Here is a 21,306-nt window from a genome sequence, read left to right as displayed (position 1 = left end):
CTGTATCATTAGCAGCTCGCGAATAGTGTAGTATGTTCGTAAAATTGTATTACTCAAGCTGAGGATAAATAAAGAGAAGCAACGACGCTAAAACACTATCTTTACTTAAGTAGGTAGTCAGCGCTAAATTATGTGCGCCAACATTAACGTTACTGTAAGCAGTTTGACAGCATAACACCACCACAACTACTGACAACCTGAACCATTATCATCACGCAGTTGTAACTCGCAGTGATTACAAGTTGCTGATGTTTGTCAAGAATAGCGGAAAGCGCCTCTGAAGTTCCATTTGCATTACGACTAGGACACAGAGAATCCTAAATAACAGTAATAGGTCACCCAGCGAAGAAAAGAGTCGACGTATTGCCTCAAGTTCTTGCAGTTTGCTATTAATGCAGTTCCCGATGGTTTCACACTAACGGGTTCTTTTGGCTGTCGGGATACTCATATTGGAATTATGAAAGTGTAATTGCTAGAACGCTCAACTACCTTAATAACACCTCATTCTGGATTGAGTACGACTCGGAAAGCGACGTTAATTTGACGTTTCCATCCATCTCCTGACGGCTTACTGAATGAAGTCTGAAGCGCACGCACAGTTGTGTTGCCTGCCGCATGGTTTCTGTGAAGTGTTGTGGCAGCTGGCAGTCATTGCTGAATACAGACATGTGCAAATATCCTCACTGCTTCAGGGGAACTCGTCTTTGTTGCATTTTTTTCCGTACCGTAATTAGCACAATAAGATAAGGCTTATTCTGCTGAAGAACTTGATGCCCACAAGTCCTTAAATAAGAATCTCCTGGCGAGAGTAAGGCATGAAAGGAAACAGCCTGTCGGACAAAAGGATGGACAGCTCCCTGTTTTTGCGTTTCCGATAGCGCCTACGATAAGAATCTGGTGTCATACTATGCTTCAGAACACTAAACTATTTATTTTTTTACTTCATACTAAAACAAACGTTGTGATATGAGAAGAGATAATGACTTAAATACTTCTCAGGAACTTTAGTTTTTCGTGTTTATTTTCTCACTTCATACTAAAACAAGGGGGTTAATATGAGAAGAGGAAATTAAATATACGCTTCCAAGACATAATATTTCCTTGTGTGCTACTACTGCATACATGAAAACCCTGCAGTTAATTTTTGTATGTTGGATAAATTTTAATACCACCTCACATTCCTTTCTGATAAGGTTCCTGTTTTCGTGGGATTCAAATAGAGTGGACATTTCATCACTGGTTGATATTCTGATGACTAATGACATGATACCCGTTGCAATTGCTCCATGGCACCTGTGGGTAGAGTCTCACGTTGGTTACTATAAGAACACGCAGGCAGTGATATCCGCTCACTGCTGTCAGAGCCAAGGTGATTTCCTTGTGTTTATGGCGAAGCGTCTGCTGCAGTGTCCACGCTCAGCCAGCATAAACAAAGCGCGGCGGCATTGGGCACTGCTAATCGCTGTACTTGTCGCGAGCCTCGACAACAAGAGCGCACTGTCTCTGCTAACGATACTATGGAGTTAATACATCTTACTTAACGTAATACGCAGGACGTGGGTTGGGTAAAAATTCAGTTTCATCGCATTAAAATACTTTACAGTCATATTTGATGCAATATTTATTGCTGGTTGTCTCTCTAATGTTAGTAGTATTGATTCAGATTGTGCGTGAACACGAAAAAACACACACACACACACACACACACGCACAAACAGTCATTGATTCCAGTGAGGGTGACAACTACTGTGTGTTGAACAACACATGCACCATTCAATTCCTCAGTTGGCGTCGAGTGGATGAGATTTTTCAATTACCTTGCATTGCAAGAATTGTAAGGAGGAGACTGAAAGTAAATGGACTTCTATGCTAAAGAGCTGCGACAAAGCAAAGCTTGACCGATTATCAGAAAATTGTCCACATGGGTTTTGTGGACTGTACTTTTACTAACCAGCCGACCAACGGCCATTACGTAAGATTTCTCGCAGGCGTAGGGGCATTGATTACATTAAGTTGTCGACAGTGTAGCGTGATGGTTTACTTCCCACCATACGATTTCTATATTCGTCCAAAGGTCGCTTGCATTTGTAGGTCCACATGGCAATGACCTTGTTACTTCTACCCATATATTCTCTATCTGGCTGATGTTCGGCGATCGTGCAACAAACGGCAACAGCTTTATCCTCTCTTGGCCCTGAAACCAATCTCGCACTGCTCTGCTATGATGGATGGGGCTCTGCTCCTGTAAATAAACTGTTATCTCGTTAGTTCATATATTTATATTTAAATAACGTGTTTGTAATAAGCACATTGGATTATTATTTTCCACAGTGTTTAAGAATTCAGGCCCTGTCATAGATAAGTGATCTAGATTCAACAGTCCGATTAATAATGTGGTTTACCCAGTCTATCGTGTGATGAGAGCCGTAGTCGAATATCCACATTAAGACTGACTGACTGAATCCGATTAGAACGATCTGGTATCGAAATGAAACTACAGAAATCGTATAATTTGAACGACTGTATTGCAACAATGCTGCGCACATAAATTCCTATGATGGAGTAACAGGTAGCAACTGTCTAAGATAAAGTGAGAAATATGTCTACTAGCAGCAATGTAACGTAATTATAACCCATATTTATGTGATGGAAATACTGAATCGAACAATACACATCTATTTCAGTGGTTCGAAGATACACCATATCGGATTTGCTGATTACATAATGACAATAATAATAATAATAATAATAATCCAGTGTGGCGGATAGGGGAAACCCTCCCCCATATGGGTGGTACCGAGGAAATCAAATACTTGGGGTGAACCAAATACTGACACAATCCTGAACGGCTACTCAATCCGTTGAACGCAAAATCCAGACACGTCTGAGTGAAAATCACCGCTACTCTGTTCACCGTCTGTCAGCTCAATGAGCTCAGCTGAAAATATTTGGTTGCAAAGGCTTCAACACCCTATGGTCCTGTCTGGTCCTGGAATCACCCAGGCCAAACCAATGAGACACAAACAAACATGAACTATGCAAGCAAAGTCAACATTACCCCAGGTGGTACACAACCCGCCTGTCGACAGGCGGCAGTCGGATTTTCGGATTCTGGGGAGTCCAGGTTAGCACGGCAGAGAATATCGAAGATCTCTGGTAAATTTCCCTACTAGCAGAAAACATGCACTTGAAAACTAAACATCGATACATTGATCCAAACACGAAAACTAAATAATCTCACATAAGAAATCGACAGACAAAAAATTCTCACCCTTTCTCTTCAAGAACCACGACTAACTGAAAATGAATCCTTGCATTACGGAAACCATTGAATCTTCAAGAGCAAAATACAACAAAAGGTAGCGAAAGGCGTACCAATCTTTGGCGTTGAATTTATCGAACACAGATCTATCATCAACTCTGTCAAAGAAATCACACCCATCAACAATGAAATGGTTCAAATGGCTCTGAGCACCATGGGACTTAACAGTGGAGGTCATCAGTCCCCTAGAACTTAAACCTAACTAACCTAAGGACATCACACACCTCCATGCCCGAAGCAGGATTCGAACCTGCGACCGTAGCAGTCGTGCGGTTCCGGACTGAAGCGCCTAGAACCGCTCGGCCACCGCCGCCTGCCCATCAACAACCGACTTATGACTATGCCCATTAAGAGCCCCAGTAAAAAATATAAACTCATCAATGCACATGTCCCCACCAACATCGAAAATAAGAAAAACACCGAAAATGTCGAAAAATTCTGGAACACACTCAAAATACTATGAGCAAAATTCACCAAGATGACGTGAAAATACTAATGGGAGACTTCAACTCTCTATTTGGGACAGAAAAAACCTGTAGAAAAATCATTGGTACAAATTCAACACACCGAAACGTTTAGACCAACGGCACATGTCTGACTGACATTTGCCAACAATTGAACCTCAAAAGGATGTCTTCCCACTTTCGGAAAAAACCAGTTCTGAGGTAACATGCTTGGCTACCAGGTGCAAGCTGCTTTCGTTCGCCTTTCGAGACTCGCTGAAAGGCAGATTTTTAATTCTTTTGTACCAGAGCTACAGGCAGGCAGATACAAACTCAATAAGGGAATCGTAAGACAACGCTCGAGCAAAATTGGTCTTGCTACTTTCAGGAACCCTTACAAGGGGAGGCCGCCAATTGTGAAATTCAGATTCGATTCATATTGCGCATAATAAAAGCTCATAGCCAGAGGTGTAATGTGGCAAAGCACCAAGATGCACTTCTCAGCCGTTGTCGAGAAAATCGAAAGTTAAAAGAAGCCGTTGAGGTGAAATACTCTCTACGATTTGTAACTTCCTTCAGCGTCGTGGCGCAGCGGTAAGCGCTCGGGTTCGTAATCCGAAGGTCGCCGGATAGAATCTCGCGCCATGTAACTTTTTTTTAGTATTTGTAATATATATATATATATATATATATATATATATATATATATATATATATATATAAAATTCCCGGCAATCAGTTTCAACAATTATGCATATAATAAGTTGTTGAAAGTCGTTTGTCGTGGAAAAACTGGCGACTTCGAACATGATTATGTTTTCTGCAATCAAAGTTGTATTTCACAAATGTTATTAATTGTCTTCATAATGTTTACACGTGTAGTTAACGGATGACGTAGAAACGATATTCCGAAACGAATACGTATAGTCTAAGTCAAACGTTCGAATTAGAGACCCCATGATATATATATATATATATATATATATATATATATATATATATATATTTGAATTACAAAAAACAAATACTAAAAGAAAAAAATGCATAGCGCGAGATTCGATCCGGCGCCCTTGGCCCTACGAACCCAAGCACTTACCGCTGCGCCGCGACGCTATAGGAAGTCATACATCGTAGAGAGTATTTCACCGCAACGGTTTCTATTAACTGTCGATTTTCTCGACAACGGCTGAGAAGTGCATCTTGGTGCTTTGTCACATTACACCTCTAGCCATGAGCTTTTATTATGCGTAGTATGAATCGAATCTGAATTTCACAATTGGCGGCCTCCCCTTTTTAGTGTCAGAACGAAAACCTTACGGTACTGCCAAATTCATAATGCCACTTTTGTTTTCTACCTACATATTTTTTGTTGTTGTGAATACATAATTTTATCTATGAAATGACACGTTTTCATAATACTTGCGAATGATACACGAAATGAAGTAAATACAGATCTTTTCGATGTCAAAAGTCGGTAATATCCTACTAATTCGCGTTAAAATAGGATCAATCGTCTTATAGACACTTAATGTTTTATTAAGATAGACTGCCGTCGTGTTGTTACTGTAGTAAGCTGAATTTAATTTGTATTAGTACAGTGGATATTTTAATTAAATTTTCCATTAGTTTACTAAACGCATCAGTAACCGCCAAAGAGAAATTAATCAGGAGCACAATTTTCTTTCACGATATCTAAAACAATCTGACAATGCTAATGTTGTTTACAAATTCTACGCCTGTAGAAACCCACTAGTTCTAACGATGTCATTAAACCAGTGTAGTTTTAAGAGTATTTTCGTCTAGAAATGAATTGCCTTGACGGTTGATCGATCAAGAGCGGGAAAGGTAAATTTTTACGAATATATGACGAGAGGGACATGTGCTTGAGAGAGGACTTGCCTATCAATACAAATGCCTGAGAGACGACTTTACTATCAATCTCCTGGGCAGTTATGTTTCTCAAATCAACAGAGTGCGTCATCATGCAGTAGCACAGGTGATGTAGTTTTGTTGCTCGATTTCCTTACACTGCCACAAAAAGGTGTCTTAGTTGTTGGCAACAAATTCCAGCTGTGTTGCACACACCCCGTGGGGCAGAATTCGTAGCCCAAAACACACTTTTGGAGCTATCAGATGTAAAATATTATGTTCACACTACTCTTTGCTCGAGTTTACGTCTTTTGGTGGGGCTCAGCCTTTCATTTCTTCTTAGGAAGTTAACGATAAAGGCATCATAACACGTCACCAACAACAGTACTGCATACGAATGCTCAATGAGCAACCTGATGACGTTCAATAATAGTCACTCCATGATTTTTGTTGTTTCGAATTAGAGCATGCAGTACTCCTACGCCAGGCTTCTGAACTTTGCCTGTTGATTGCAAATGTCGCATGATGGTGAAATGGTAATCTATCACATGTATCAGTAGTCGAGACTTCCTTAATGTGGAAAATCATTCATGCCAGAACGATCTTTGTTGAAACAAGAATATCTTTTTCTGGCGTATTTTTCCCAAAAGCACTCGCTCCACACACTGTTCAAATCTTTCTAGTTGCCTCCTCTGCATTCACCCCTCTGTTATACCAAAAGTAAACGTTGTGTTGCAGATGTTACACCTTCTTCCACTTGCGACTCAATTTTACAATGCTCAAGCGTAGTTCATGATTTTCAAGTATGCAAAATGCAATGCTTAACTGCAAGATGATAACTAGAACTTCAAATTCCAAAATGACAGTTAAAACATATACTGACAGCGTCGCGCCGCGTTCACATGGGCGGCGCCGGATTTCGGGCGGCGGGTGGCGTCTGGCCGGTGGCCGGTAGCTGCTGCAGCGTGAGGAAACGCTCGAGCGTAAGCTGTTATGATCGCGACGCAGCCACGAGCTGTCCTGCGGAATTGTTTCTGGAATACTTGTTATTGCTGGTGGGTAGAATGTCAAGCGAATTATCTTCGATGTTCTGTCAGACTCATAACTTTATACGAGGGCCGAAATGTAGTAAAAATATATATATATATATACATATAGGAGGACGCGAACAGGCGACTATCAGTTTAGAATGCGCGACTATTACCGCTTTTTTTTTTTTTTTTTTTTTTTTTTAATCTCATTTTGTTCGCTTTTGATCGTTGCATCTGTTCGGGGCGGACGTCGTAAGACAACCGTTTAAGTTCGTTAGTGATCGATTAACTCAGTTTTTTTTTTTATTAGAGAGGGCATGTAACCCTCTGACCGAACACGCTGAGCTACCGTGCCGGCTAAAAAATGTTGCATGGCGTGAGATTCGATCCGGCGACCTTCGGATTACGAACTCGAGCGCTTACCGCTGCGCCACGACGCTGATTAAAACTGTGTGCCCGACCGAGACTAGTTCATGATTTTCAAGTATGCAAAATGCAATGCTTAACTGCAAGATGATAACTAGAACTTCAAATTCCAAAATGACAGTTAAAACATATACTGACAGCGTCGCGCCGCGTTCACATGGGCGGCGCCGGATTTCGGGCGGCGGGTGGCGTCTGGCCGGTGGCCGGTAGCTGCTGCAGCGTGAGGAAACGCTCGAGCGTAAGCTGTTATGATCGCGACGCAGCCACGAGCTGTCCTGCGGAATTGTTTCTGGAATACTTGTTATTGCTGGTGGGTAGAATGTCAAGCGAATTATCTTCGATGTTCTGTCAGACTCATAACTTTATACGAGGGCCGAAATGTAGTAAAAATATATATATATATATATATACATATAGGAGGACGCGAACAGGCGACTATCAGTTTAGAATGCGCGACTATTACCGCTAGACCACGGGCTCACACAGTGCGAGCACACATCGGAAGTAGACAACACTTCCTCCTAACACTTCCGCATCTTACGGTGTTGCCAGATTGTGCAGATGGCCGGACTTAGAGTTGTCAGGGGCGGCCAGTTTTATTGGCCACCTTAAGTGAACGACTCGGACTTAGTCTCTGTGGCGGCCGGCCGGCGGCCAGTTTTTATGTCTAAGACTGTACATTAAAGAACGTCATCATAAGTGAGTTTGTGTAGATGGTGGTGAGAAGCAAGCTTAAGAGCATACAAGAGTGTTGCGGAGTAGGTTGTGATGAGATTGTTAAGAAAGCATATTATACGATGCGTTGTTTCCGAGAAACGCAGTATTGAAGTCAGCCAATCCGGCAGTTGCGAACACAAATTCGAGCAACCCGACAGAGACGGTGTCGGCAAAGGTGTTCTTTCCTAAATCCAAAGAAGAGAGCGATCCAAGTATTGGAGATGGGACAGTTGTAAGGATCGAACCCAAGCCAAAGACTGAGCAATCTCTTGCGCTATCTCGGAAATGGCGCAACGTGTCGAATTATTTTCTTAACATTTATTTCTCATCACAACCTATCCTGCAACCCCTTACAAGTTTTTTAAAATATCTCTGACCACCATGTATAGTTCTGTAGCAGTGCTGTAATCACGCCCAGGAAACAAGCACAACACTGATATAGTGTGACCAAGATCAGCTAACAGCAGCGAGAGTTCTTAGTGTAAAAATACTTCAGAATGTGCTACGCAAATGAATACATCAATTAGGAAAATAGCGTGGTACCTTAATTTATGTAACAAAGAGCCCTAATTTAGGCTGCGTTGCTGTTAAGACAATCTCCTGTGTGTGTGTGTGTGTGTGTGTTTGTGTGTGTTTGTGTGTGTGTGTGTGTGTGTGTGTGTGTGTGTGTGCGTGTCTGTGTGAGTGTGTGTGTGTGAGAGAGAGAGAGAGAGAAAACACGCAGCGCTGCTCCATACTTTACGGGAGGCTATCCGAAGGGCTTCCAGCCGCAAGATCCCTCCGGCCATACAACTTGTATGTTCACCCATGCCATAACCTCTGCTTAGCAAACGGACCAATGGAATCACCACACCACACAAGCTTGATGTCTTTCTCGTGCGCATTGGGCCAAAACCTTGTGATCCTTAGGAGCCATCAAACTAATACCTTTGGAAACTGCCCGTTGTCTTTACAAATGGCCTCAATTCGGATTGGAAGGGAGCCCAAAAAGTTCTTCAGGTATGCGTCTCCGTAATGGTACGCAACAAAGGACGAATTTACTGGGGTACTAACTGCCGTGTTTCACCCGCTGTTCCACATCCTCACAGATAATTTCTGTGGGCATAAAAAATTTAATTTCCTGATCGGTTTCAGTACTCTCCTTCAGAAGGTTAGCTATCATAGTATCTGCAAGTGTCAACAACAATATGCATGCAACATATTGCTGTGGTCATGTGGGTCATAGTTCCTGTACAAGTATAAAAATCCAAAGAACAGTTGCAAATGTCTGCACTTAACGTTTGTCATTTTTATACCGTTATTGTACAAGGTCTAACCTTCTGAAGAAGGACATCAAGTGCCTGAAAGCGAGTAAGAAATAAATTTCTTTTTCTTTAACTTCTTAATAGGATTGCTGATTGTTTCGTTATAGACAAGTACAGTTGCGGAAGATGGATAAAATACTAAACTTCTATGTACAGGCGATATACGTAGCCATTCGAACTGGTGATACGGTGAGTCCTCCTGCGACCCCGGTTGTTATCTTGCAAGAAGAGCATGTCCACAGCATGTTCGTCACGAAGACGTAGAAGAAATGGCAAAAGATCCTCAATGTAAATGTTGAAATGAGTATCTCGTTTCTTGTTAACGGTAGCCTGAATGAGTCACGGTAAGAAGAAATTCGCCAAACATAGCCGATCTACTTCCAGCGTGTCCTCCACCCTCCGCACCTACTGCGGGCCTAACGTCTCAGGGGGCTGTCATTGCACTTGGCTCATCCCATCAGCTGAAAAAAAGTCTTCCCTCTTTAGGCCACCAAAATAGCCTCAAGTCTGCTGCTGTTAGTTTCCATACTTTGCGGCTCACTGAAGTGCTGGTTTATTGGCCAGTGTGATCAATGGTACTTCGCGACGTATCTAACGCCAAATTTCTGTTGCATGTGCACTGTTTCGCAATGTACGCTCGGAAACCGATTGAGATGTGTCTGCATTCACAGAGATCACCAATTCATGTTGGGACTGAGGTAAACTGTCATTAACAAAGTGTGACACTTATCTCGGAAGTCTATTAACCAGGATGTTTTTGCAACTGTTCTTACGCCATGCTACCTGCCTGCTAGGTGGTACGCTGTTCCTTCTGGATCCGAATGGCAGTTCGTGTGGGTACGCTACAAATCGCGCAGCATCCTTCACGGCGTGGCCTTGAGCCAATCCAACCGCCGAATGCTGGTTCCGCCATTCTGTCACGTCTCCACGTCGACTCATCTGCTCTGGTTTCGAATAACCGATCGTTGTATATGCTTAACTTACGTCATCTGTGCGTGGATGGTCATATGACATGGAAATACAGTTAGTCACATCCTTCATGTAACATTTTTTTACAAATCGAGTTGTTCAGGTTCATTTGAGAATGGTGCCAAATTCACATCCTTCATGTAATCTTTTTTGCAAATCGGGTTGTTCAGGTTCATTTGAGCATGGTGCCTAATTCACACCCTTCGGATACTTCTGAGCTCTAGGACTACATTCTAACTGGTTGTTTTATTTTAATGGACTGTAATGTACTGGAATGTGATTAGGGATGTGATTAGACGATGGGGAGGGGGGGGGGGGGCGGAGGCGAAAAGGAGACGGAAGGAAAGGGAAAGTGTATGTGGTACAAAGCACAAGTGAGCTAGTTTGCCACCTTGGATATGTTTAATATTTTTTATTTTTTTTTTATTTCGTGTCATCTTATACGTTTTAATTCCTGACGTCTTGTAGTTTTTAAGTATCTCCTCATTCGCAATCCTTTGTTTTTAAATTTCCCGATATTCACCACCTTTAATTTTTCAGCCAATAGAGCACCTACTTAACTGCAAGTGTTGTTAATTGCATGGCACTGGCATTTGAGTCCTGTCCCCTAAATAACCGAAATTAACAATCTAATCCACTTAGTTCTGTCTGAACTGCTGTCTATGCCAGTTATTCACTAGACACTCGGCATTTCAATGTTAGATGATCACTGATAAATAGCGGCTTCATTACTTATCACTTCCGGGCTGACATGCCGTGGTCCATACATAAAACTATCCCCTGACGTTTCACCGTCGACTGCGGAAGGCATCCTCCGAGGACAAGCGGCGAGTTATATGTATGGGCAAACGGCATCTCAGCCCGGAAAGTAATGACAACACCTGCCATGGAAGCCTTCATTCTATGACCAAAATAGCGGCTTGGTATTACTGCGGCAACGAATGATCGGTGTCCACTGAAAAAGTAGACTGGAACTGTTTTATGGAAGCATAGGAACTATTGAACATCAACTGGATCCGCAAATGGAGAACTGCAGGAACTGGCCGCGTGCGGCAGCGCGCTCAATTTATCGGTGACCAGCGGGATAATCTTGCATCTGAGATCTCGTTGGTGACAGCACAACATTAGTTTCGCTAACAACGTCCTTTGTGGGGTCTGATGGAACCAGCGGCAGATGAATTCAGTCTCTGAAGATTTCATGGTGGAGGTATAAGTTGATTGGTAGAAGTTGATTCCAGATCATGAGCGCCGCCTAGGTGGCTACTTTTTGGAACTTTGTGGTGACTGGTGTGAAGTGTGGGTGCTTCGTGACGCCGCACCTGTGAACTGTACGACTGCAGACGCAGCATGCTGGTGGACGTTCCTTTAATGTCTTTAAAATTTCTGGTGCGTGATTTGCTTAGTTATAGATCCTTTCAAGATTTGTCCGCATCGGTGTGATGATAGAGCAACGCGGATGTTGCGAAGAGTAGAAGCGGCCCTCACAAGTTGCTAAGACGGACTCAAAAAAAAAAAAAAAAAGAAAAAAATTACCAGCTCTCAATGGAATTCTGCTTACTAACATGCACGTCAACAGCTGCGGATGCCCAGAATGTAAAACATTTTGTGATAGCTGGGTGACATTTCCTTATACCGGGTGTCCGTCCTATGAATTGCCAGGCGCATGTTCTCTTGTGTATCGGCAGATATTTTCAGTTTTGTTTTTAATAAGGTGTAGGTGACGTCGGCAGAAATAATGATCATTAATCACGTCTTTCATGCGACGGCCGTTGTCTACAGAATGCACAGGCATATTTCCCATTACAAAAACAGTCAAAATTCTAGTGGTCATTCCTTAGAGCGTTCCCAAATTAGTCTATTCCTATATTTTTGTAGTTATTACGCATTAACAGGGTCAGCTAAACACGAGGAATAAACAGAAACTCAGTAGCACTGCATGTTTGGCGGTAGAAGACAGCGCGGGCAAGGGTAGTGCAGTCGCTGCTTGGGTACTGGTTATTCCTCGAGCTTTACTGTCCCTGTTAATGCGTAATGACTATAAAAATATAGGAATAGACTAATCTGTGACCGCTCTGTTTAATGGGCACGTAAAAGTTCTGTTGAAAAATCTTTTTGTTGTAAAGGGGAACACACCGACGCTTCCCGTTGACAGTGGGCGTCGCATGCAAGACGTGATGAGCAGTATTTGTTTGGGCTGACGCTAGCTACACAGCGGAAAAATGAAACTGTAAATATCTGCCGAAAAACCGGAGAAAGTGCGCCTGACCTATCTTCGGAGAGACACCTCAAAATGGCTCAAATGGCTCTAACCACTATGGGACTTAATATCTGAGGTCATCAGACCCCTAAACTTAGAACTACTTAAACCTAACTAACCTAAAGACATCACACACATCCATGGCCCAGGCAGGATTCGAACCTGCGACCGTAGCGGCCGCGCGGTTCCAGACCGAAGCCTCTAGAACCGCTCGGCCACAGCGGCCGCCTCAGAATTGTTATTGTGCAAAAATGTTAGATGGTATATTTTATTTCTCTCTCTATCCTCCTTTCTTCCACCTTCACTTGTCCGTTGTTTTCTGTCGCACACCACATTCACCAATCTAACTTTTGCTACCGTATGCCTAAGAGGATATGTGTACGTGCGCTGTGACCCGTATGTGCGAGTGTGCCTGTGCAGGTACGAGCGCATATATGCGTAACGATATATCTGAATTCCTTCGGGAGAGGAATGTGTTTTATTACACGCATTACTGTGCTGTTATTAATATTGATTACTTTTTTCAGAGCTTTCCGTTTAGAGCAACTTCGTCGGAATGCGAGGATCCTTTATCTTCATTATTCGGATTATTGCCATCCAGAAATAAATTGCATCTGTTTTTAACTGTACGGCGAATGTAACATAAAAAATTTCTCCCCCTCCCCCCTATATTTAATGTGTGTCTTATAAATTTACTTACATTGTATAATTAGACTGAGAACAAAGAAACTTTTCCCATTACAGCTGATTTTTGAAATTAAATATTATACTATGGTTTGATATTAAATGAATAAAAGCTTGTTAAATGACATGTCTAGGTATTCGCCAGGTGTCTCTTCTAGGACAGGTGAATGGAGACTGTCGAAATGTAAGGTAAGCCACCCTTCTTGCCAAATGCCCAACACAATGCTCAGTGGCTGTACCGCCTCTTCTGCATACCATTATCTAGTCTCATTGCATATCTTATGGTATCTTCAGAATTCGGGTTTTCCGTTTCACGATTTAGACTGAAAATATGCTAAACAAGAATACTCCCATGTTTATCGATGGTGTCGAGAAAGTGCACCAACGGTTTTTTTGGTCTCATAAACCGATACTCTGAGGTACTATGAGCCACTTCCCTCCTGCCTCGCGTTACAGCCACACATATGCATCTCAGTAAACAAACACAATTCATAGTCCTACACAGGCTCCAGGTGCTCACATGTCAAATTTAACAACTGGTATGGTGCACAGAGAGTTTAGAAGTACCACGGGTGAAACAATTTGTCTAGGGTATGCTGCTTGGCTGATAAACCACTGCACCCAGAACATTCGCAAGGCCCTTAAACAACAATTGTAGAGAAGGATATGTTTCCCTTTGACCTGTGGCCGCTCTAAGTTGGTTACTTTTTTCTGGAAATGCAGTATATAATGAATCTGTGGAAATTCGATATCTCTTCTTTATCAGATTTTCTACACGATGCGATATGTTCTAGTATTTCCATGTTCCAAAAACCTGCCTCATACTTGCGTATTTCGCGAGTCCTGATATTCGAGTGTCATTTTCCGATTATTTCATACATATTGATCCTATTTGTTCTCTACCTTCTTTTTAATAGCAGTTTCAATTACACATTTATTTATTTTGTTTCTTCGAATAATACTTTTGGAAGGTTACAATAAGTCAACTTTTGTTTTGCTTCTTTGGGTTTGATTATCGTTGCTCGCTCACTTCTGTCATCATTCGAGAGTATCGTTTCTTTTCTTCTTAGGTCATCTTTATTCCTTTTGAAGACCTCTCTCTTTCCTGAAATCCTGTCTTTTGCGTGGCTTCTCTAAAAAGTATTATATTGTCTATTACGTCCATTCGAATTCCTGATTTTTTCATATCTTTGTCAATTTCGGTGAACCATGTGGGTTTGGATTTGTGAATGTTTATTAAGTTGAATACTTGCTTGATTAGTCTGTTATCTATTAGGTGAATGTGGCCGTAAAACTATAGTCTTCTTTTCTTCATTACAACAGTTACTTTCTCCATTTTCAAATAGAGCTCCCGATTTGATTTAGTTTGTATTAAACGTAACTATTACTTCTAGGTCCTAGTCTTTGCCTTAGAGTACTTCTTTCCAATTTTTCCAGTTTTTCAACATCCGCAAATCTTGTTAGTTTAAGTTTTTCTGCTACATACAGTTTTTTTAGGCCTTACCACTGTCTGATAGTCTCATATTTTTGTGTTGTAAGACAATTTCCTTGGTTATATAAGTTTTTACGCATTTTATGCATTTATTATACAGGGTGTCCCAGAAGTATTTCGCTGATAGCAAACATACTTAGGAAATAGCACATATACCTTCTATCTTGACGTGCAGGTAACATATTCACAATTTTGTGTACTCGTACACATATACAGTTAATAAATTTCGACGAGAGCACCTTTCGTTGGCCGAAGGAGATCGAGACAACATTCCAGTTCCACACTTGTGTTCGTAAACATTTCGTGAGGGTTGAATGTCATGACGTCAGTAATTCTGCGTAAAGCTGCGATGTCGTTCACTGGTGCTCGGTAAACCTGGTTCTTGACGTAGCCCCAAATGAAGAAATCCAGTTGTGTTACATCCGGTGATCGCGAAGATCAGTTTGATCTTGATATTGTATCCAAATAGACATGAACATCTAGCCCCCCAAAGAGCTGGCACATCATCTTGTTGGGAGATTAAGTGCCGAATATCTTGAATCTGGAGGAAACCAAATAACTGTAACACATCATGATAATTACTGGCTGTGGTTGTCGTTTCATTGAAGAAAGAAGTCCTACGATTTTATCTTTTCAATCTGGGCCAGCATGGCAACAGCAAAGTCGTAACGAGAACTGAATTCCCTTAGTTGGAGGGACCGTACGAACTGGACTTTGCATGCACCAAAGGAAGTTATTTACGCAGAATGCGGTCACTGATGCCTTCGGAATCTGTTACTCAGATGAGGTTCTGACTTCTTGGGATTCCTCACGAAGGCGGCTCTCACTGTTTGAATCGTCTTCGCACTCCCTTTTCCTTAAACTTCGCGTACCGCATCTTGATGCTTTTAATACCTGGTGGCTGTTTATGGCATGCCGTCTGGAAGCTTCTCTGGACTGTTTTTGGTGACTGTGCCTCGTGATATTAGAGGACACACTAGGCCTTCTCCTGGTTTGGGTTCATGTTGTTTGCAAATCGTGTCTGGTTCCGCCGTTGTTACTGGGCTCTGTGACAGACGAAGTAACAGCGGGTATGTGTACACACAACAACATGGAAGCGTCATATGAAATTCAAAATGAAATTTTTTTTTCTGTGTCATAGGTCATGCCTTATGAATGTTTGTAATCTGAGAAAGACTTCTGGGACACCCGGTATTTACACCTTCTCTTCTAACTTCCTTAAAGCTACAATTCGTGTTGGTAGTAGAGCGAACTTGTCATCTAGAAAAATAGTCTGTGACACTTCCATTTTTGCTTTTTACTGCCTGCACAATGGACTATCATTCAGAACACGTTTCGTAGGCTCTATCTTCATTTATGCATTCATGCCGTGTTATTAAGCTACGCTGTTCACCTGAAATATTTCCGGAACTGTTTTCACCCAAATGAATTGTGAAAAATCCCACAGTAAATGACAAATAGTCTATTTTCGTTGCTATATTAACTGTAGAGCTACCTAGATCAATTTTGCTTTCTCAAATGGAACAACAGCGGTTTCGGCTGCTATTGTAGTAGTTCTAACAGAGACGAATTGAACGGCGTTTCACTCTTTAGAGTCTGGTTAGAACATTGGGAGGAATTACAATATTTATAATTTACGATTTATGTGTTTTGAACACGAAGCCGATTGGCGTTGGCCGCGTAACCCCTCAACTAACCAGCCAACCAACTAACAGAAGTCATACGCGGAATTTCTTTTTTTTCTTTATACGGAAATGTCTCATGAGGTTCATGGGGTACCGATGCTTGACACAGTTAGGAAAACTTGGCTACATACAGCTGGGCTGACACTTCAAATGGAGGGTAAAGAATCTGTCACCTAACGATGATTTACCAGTTGACTACGTTAAAAGTTACGCTCTTGTATCTGCCAGAGCCTTCAAAGAAAGATGCAAATCAAAAATTGAAAGGGTTTGTTAATCAGGGCCGGCCGAAGTGGCCGTGCGGTTAAAGGCGCTGCAGTCTGGAACCGCAAGACCGCTACGGTCGCAGGTTCGAATCCTGCCTCGGGCATGGGTGTTTGTGATGTCCTTAGGTTAGTTAGGTTTAACTAGTTCTAAGTTCTAGGGGACTGATGACCACAGCAGTTGAGTCCCATAGTGCTCAGAGCCATTTGAACCATTTGTTAATCAGGGAACTGAGTACTAAAGACGGTTAAATAAAAAATTACACTTACAAGACAAAATTAAAACAGCAACAGGAAGGAATTCAAAGCCGAATGTGCTCTTCTACATGTCTTCAAAATCCACTTGTCTCATTTAACTGTTAGAAATGTCCGCCTTCTACTGCACTACATATTTTAAATCGTTCGTTCAAGGACTTGTGGGCAGGATGAAGTGTATCCTTCGATATAACTGCAAATACCGCAGAAGCGCGATGTTTGAGAACACATTGAGGGGTCAGAATTTGAGCACTGATTTCGTCTTTGTGTTTAACCCACAGAAAGAGAAGCTCTCTTGGAATCATGCGAACGTGCGTGCCTACTGAAAACGCCTTCACGTCTTATCCAGCCACCAGGAAAATGTCTGGACTGGGTTTTCCTAGCAACAAGAGAGTAATGGTCTGGGCACCCATTCTACTGCTACCACATACGTCTATGTCTCTTGAAACGCGTAAGTTTCATATGTATTCATTACCAGCGATGGCGAGGCATGACAGAATCTCTGAGCAGAGAGTTATTTATCGTGACTAGTCTGCGCTTGACCGCGCGAGACGACAGTGCTAGTGTGTGGCGAGTCGGCAGAGGGAGTAGACAGTTGGAGAGTAGTAGCACTCTGGTACTGTTGTGTGTGGCGAGTCGGCATGCGTCCACGGTGTGCTCTGCCCACGAGTCTGGTCAGGAATGTGGTGGACGATATGTATATTATTATAGAAGGTAATGAAGCAGCATTGCGCTCAGCTAATAACGTATGTTAATTGTAATTAATTTGTTCAAAAAATGCCCCAATAATAATTTTTCTATAAAGTAACTTTTTTAAAGAAAAAGATTCATTTCAAGTTAAATAATATTTCCTATGCATTCCCTCCAAGAATCAAAATTAAATTTACGCCAGCATTGCACGGAGCTGTGCGGAAAAATAAGAGCAGATATAGATGCAGTGTTACTGAGGTAAGAATTTATCAGGTTTAATTATTTCACAGGGCCGAAGGTCAGCGCAGCTGCCCTTATAAAATTTATCAGGTTTAATTATTTGTGTTGAGATGTTACATTCAGTTCATGGTTCAGTATTTAATTAACATTATTGTGGGTTTAATGAACAATTATCATTCCTTGACGTTAATTTTGTGGGGAGTTTACATTTGGGCCATTGTCATTCTTTAATTTTGCAAGGACGTTACGCTTGGCTCATTTTATTATTCAGTTAATATTGACTAACTTCGTTTGGGGGGAGGTTACACTTGGCGACATCTGAACCAGGATCGTATTTATTTGTGAATCTTCTGATAAGTTGTCGTATATCTGCTCTTATTTACTTAAATATAATTAGCATTTGGCGCAACGCTTTTACTAATTTTGTGACTTTCTGTCATAGATCATCGGCAATTCGTTGCTCTTTGTTGTATTTGTGTTTGTTGCTTTTTGCATTGTGCTTATTTCATTTGTGGATAATTTTGATTTTTCTGATTTGAGAGAAATGCCGCGAAAAACTGTTAACAGTACATCGCGATGTGTAATGAATGAAATAACCGACTCTAATAATTTGAGCGATAGTACTTGCGACACGCAGTGTAATAATGACAGTTCCACATTTACGGACAATCAGTGCGTGCTGATCACCGGTAATGATTTTATTGCTAATGTTGAGCAAACGAATTCAATTGTGTCTTCTGTTAATTTGACAATTGATGACGCGGGGCGTTCTGTTGCAATGAGCGCTGCCCAGCTTAATACACCCGGTTTGCAGGAGTTACGTGACGAACGGACAGATTTTTTTAATGAAAACGTACAGTGTAATCAGAGTACGACAGATTTATTCATTTGCGGTGTAGTGACTAACAGTGCACATCCGACTGGCTAACCTTTTCAAGAATCACAGAATATCCAAATGGATACACAAAACGTGACAATTGCAGTTACGCCATCAAACAGTACAGAGAATAGAGTAGGTAATATTGGGTTGGATCAAATTATTGCACAATTGGTACAACAGAGTGAAGATAACAAACATGTTAAGGAAAGTTTGAAACAACTTAATGAAATTAATGAAAAAATAGACAACAATGATGAAAATTTCAAACAACTTAGTGAACAGAACAAACAACTTAATGAAAAATTAGACAACAATTCCAAACAACTTAGTGAACAGATCAAACAACTAAATGAAATACATGACAACCTTAATGAAAAATTAGACAACAATTCCAGACAGCTTCGTGAACAGATTACAGCCGTTGCCGCGCAGTGTCATGACACTAAAGCACAATTACGTGAGGAATTGGAGGCTTGTGCTAGGAAAAGTAGCGATGAAATTAGATTTGTTGCGCAAGAATTAAGAGATATGCAAACAGCTACAACAGAGTCACCTAGAGACGAAATTAGTGCAGTCGGAAAACAGTGCTCTGAAAAAGCAACACAGTTACGCGACGAGTTTAAATTGATGACAGCAGAACTTTCGCGCACACTGGATACAAAAATAGACGCGAAATTCGACCAACAGAACAGTCAAATTGACGAACGTTTTAATCATCCAAGCTCCAGTTTTCGACAACATTCCTGGTACTATGTCCGGTTTTATGTATGAATTTCAAGTCAAACAGCACGACACATTTAAAGCAAAGCATTATCCCATTCCATATATCCATAGAGAACAAGTTAAGAAAGAATTGCAAGCTATGCTTGACCAAGTAATTATTGAACCGGCAGTTAGTCCGTACATAAACCCGCTCCATATTGTTAAGAAAAAGGATGGCTCACTTCACCTCGTGCTTGATTCACGTCACATCAATGACATAATTATTAATGAAACAGATCGACCACAGACACTAGAGGAACTACTACAGAAATTTCACGGTACTGCTATTTATTCTACATTAGATCTGAAATCGGGATTTTGGCAAATTCAGCTCCATCTGAACTGCAGAAAGTACACAGCATTTCTCTGTTTTGGTGACTGTTATCAATTTTGTAAATTACCATCCGGTCTAACTATTTCTTCTGCAGCTTTTATTCGCGGTTTGAACACAATACTTCCGACAGAACTTAAAGACAGAATCACAACGTACGTAGACGACTTTCTTATTGCTGAAGCTAACTGGTCTGAACACAATCTGATTCTAGAACAACTGTTGCAAACTTTTCGTGCACAAGGACTCACAGTTAATCTCAGTAAATCGCACTTTGGTAAAACTTCTATAAAATTTCTTGGACACGTAATTTCAGCAGAAGGCATTGCGCTTGATCCGGAAAAACTTCAAGCTTTACGTGACATTACTGTTCCTACGACGAAGAAACAACTACGCAGCTTTTTGAGTTTAATTAACTTTTCTCGTAAATTTATTCGTTACTCTGCTTTAGACACACCTAGATTATGTCAACTGACAGGTAAAAACACTATTTGGTCCTGGGATAAGCAAGCACATTCTAATTTTATGAACCTGAAACATGCTTTGTTGAATGCACCACTTTTATCGCACCCAGATCTTACCAGAAATTTTTCCGTTGCTACCGACAGTTCTAACAACGCTTTAGGCGTACACATTTTTCAGTAAATTGAAGAAGATGGTTCTACAATAATTAAAAACATCGCATTTGCAAGTCGCATTCTGTCACCTGCTGAACGAAATTATTCCGTTACAGAACTGAAAACATTATGTGTTGTTTGGGCTTTTACGAGATTTAGGCATTTTCTTTATGGAAGACATACTACCGTTTACACAGACCACAGAGCAATGCAATTTTTACTTTCGGCTAAATTCACACACGACAGATTAAGCAGATGGAAACTTTATTTGCAGGAATATAATTTTACAATAGTTCACATTCCCGGCACACAAAATGTTGTAGCAGACGCACTATCTCGTTCTCTCGGCAACAATCAGCAAGACATCGCAACCAACTTCTGCAAAGCAAATTTCAGCGTCATGTACATTCAACAAGTTGCATTTGAAAATTTTATTTCGTCGTCATTACAGGACATAGCACAAGAGCAAAGTAAAGACAACGTATGGAAAGAGATTAAACACCTTTGGCAAGATAGGAATAATGTTACGATTAGAAACCATTACACTGTACGCAATGACATTCTGTCTCGCCGCTCTCATCCTGACAACAACAATTGGTTATTATGCATTCCTGACGAACTTGTTAACAAATTAATCTGGTATACTCATTTAAGTTACGCACATTACGGAGCTAGAAAATGTTTTCTTATACTGAGACAGAACCGTTATTTTACCAACGTGGAGAAACGTATACGACGAGTTTTAGCGTCATGTAAAATCTGCCAGAAAGCTAAGTCAGACACAACTTATCATATTCCTCCATTATATCCCATTGTACCTGTTAAATTGAGACATATGGCCGCTGTAGACATTTTTGTCCGATTCCCAGAGCTAATAGAGGTTTTTGCTACATCTTTGTCGCTGTTGAACTCACTTCAAAATTTGTTACCTTTACTCCGTTACGCAAAGCTACTGCTAAAACTGTTTCGAAAGCATTTGTAAAACATTTTCTATTTCATGTAGGGCATGTGTTGAAACTAATTTCCGACAATGGATCACAGTTTCGATCTGCTATATGGACACGTATGTTAC

The sequence above is a fragment of the Schistocerca nitens genome, chromosome 1, assembly GCF_023898315.1.
Source record: "Schistocerca nitens isolate TAMUIC-IGC-003100 chromosome 1, iqSchNite1.1, whole genome shotgun sequence".
In the NCBI taxonomy this organism is placed as follows: domain Eukaryota; kingdom Metazoa; phylum Arthropoda; class Insecta; order Orthoptera; family Acrididae; genus Schistocerca; species Schistocerca nitens.
The sequence above is the reverse complement of the archived record's forward strand: the minus strand, read 5'-3'. Positions refer to the sequence as shown.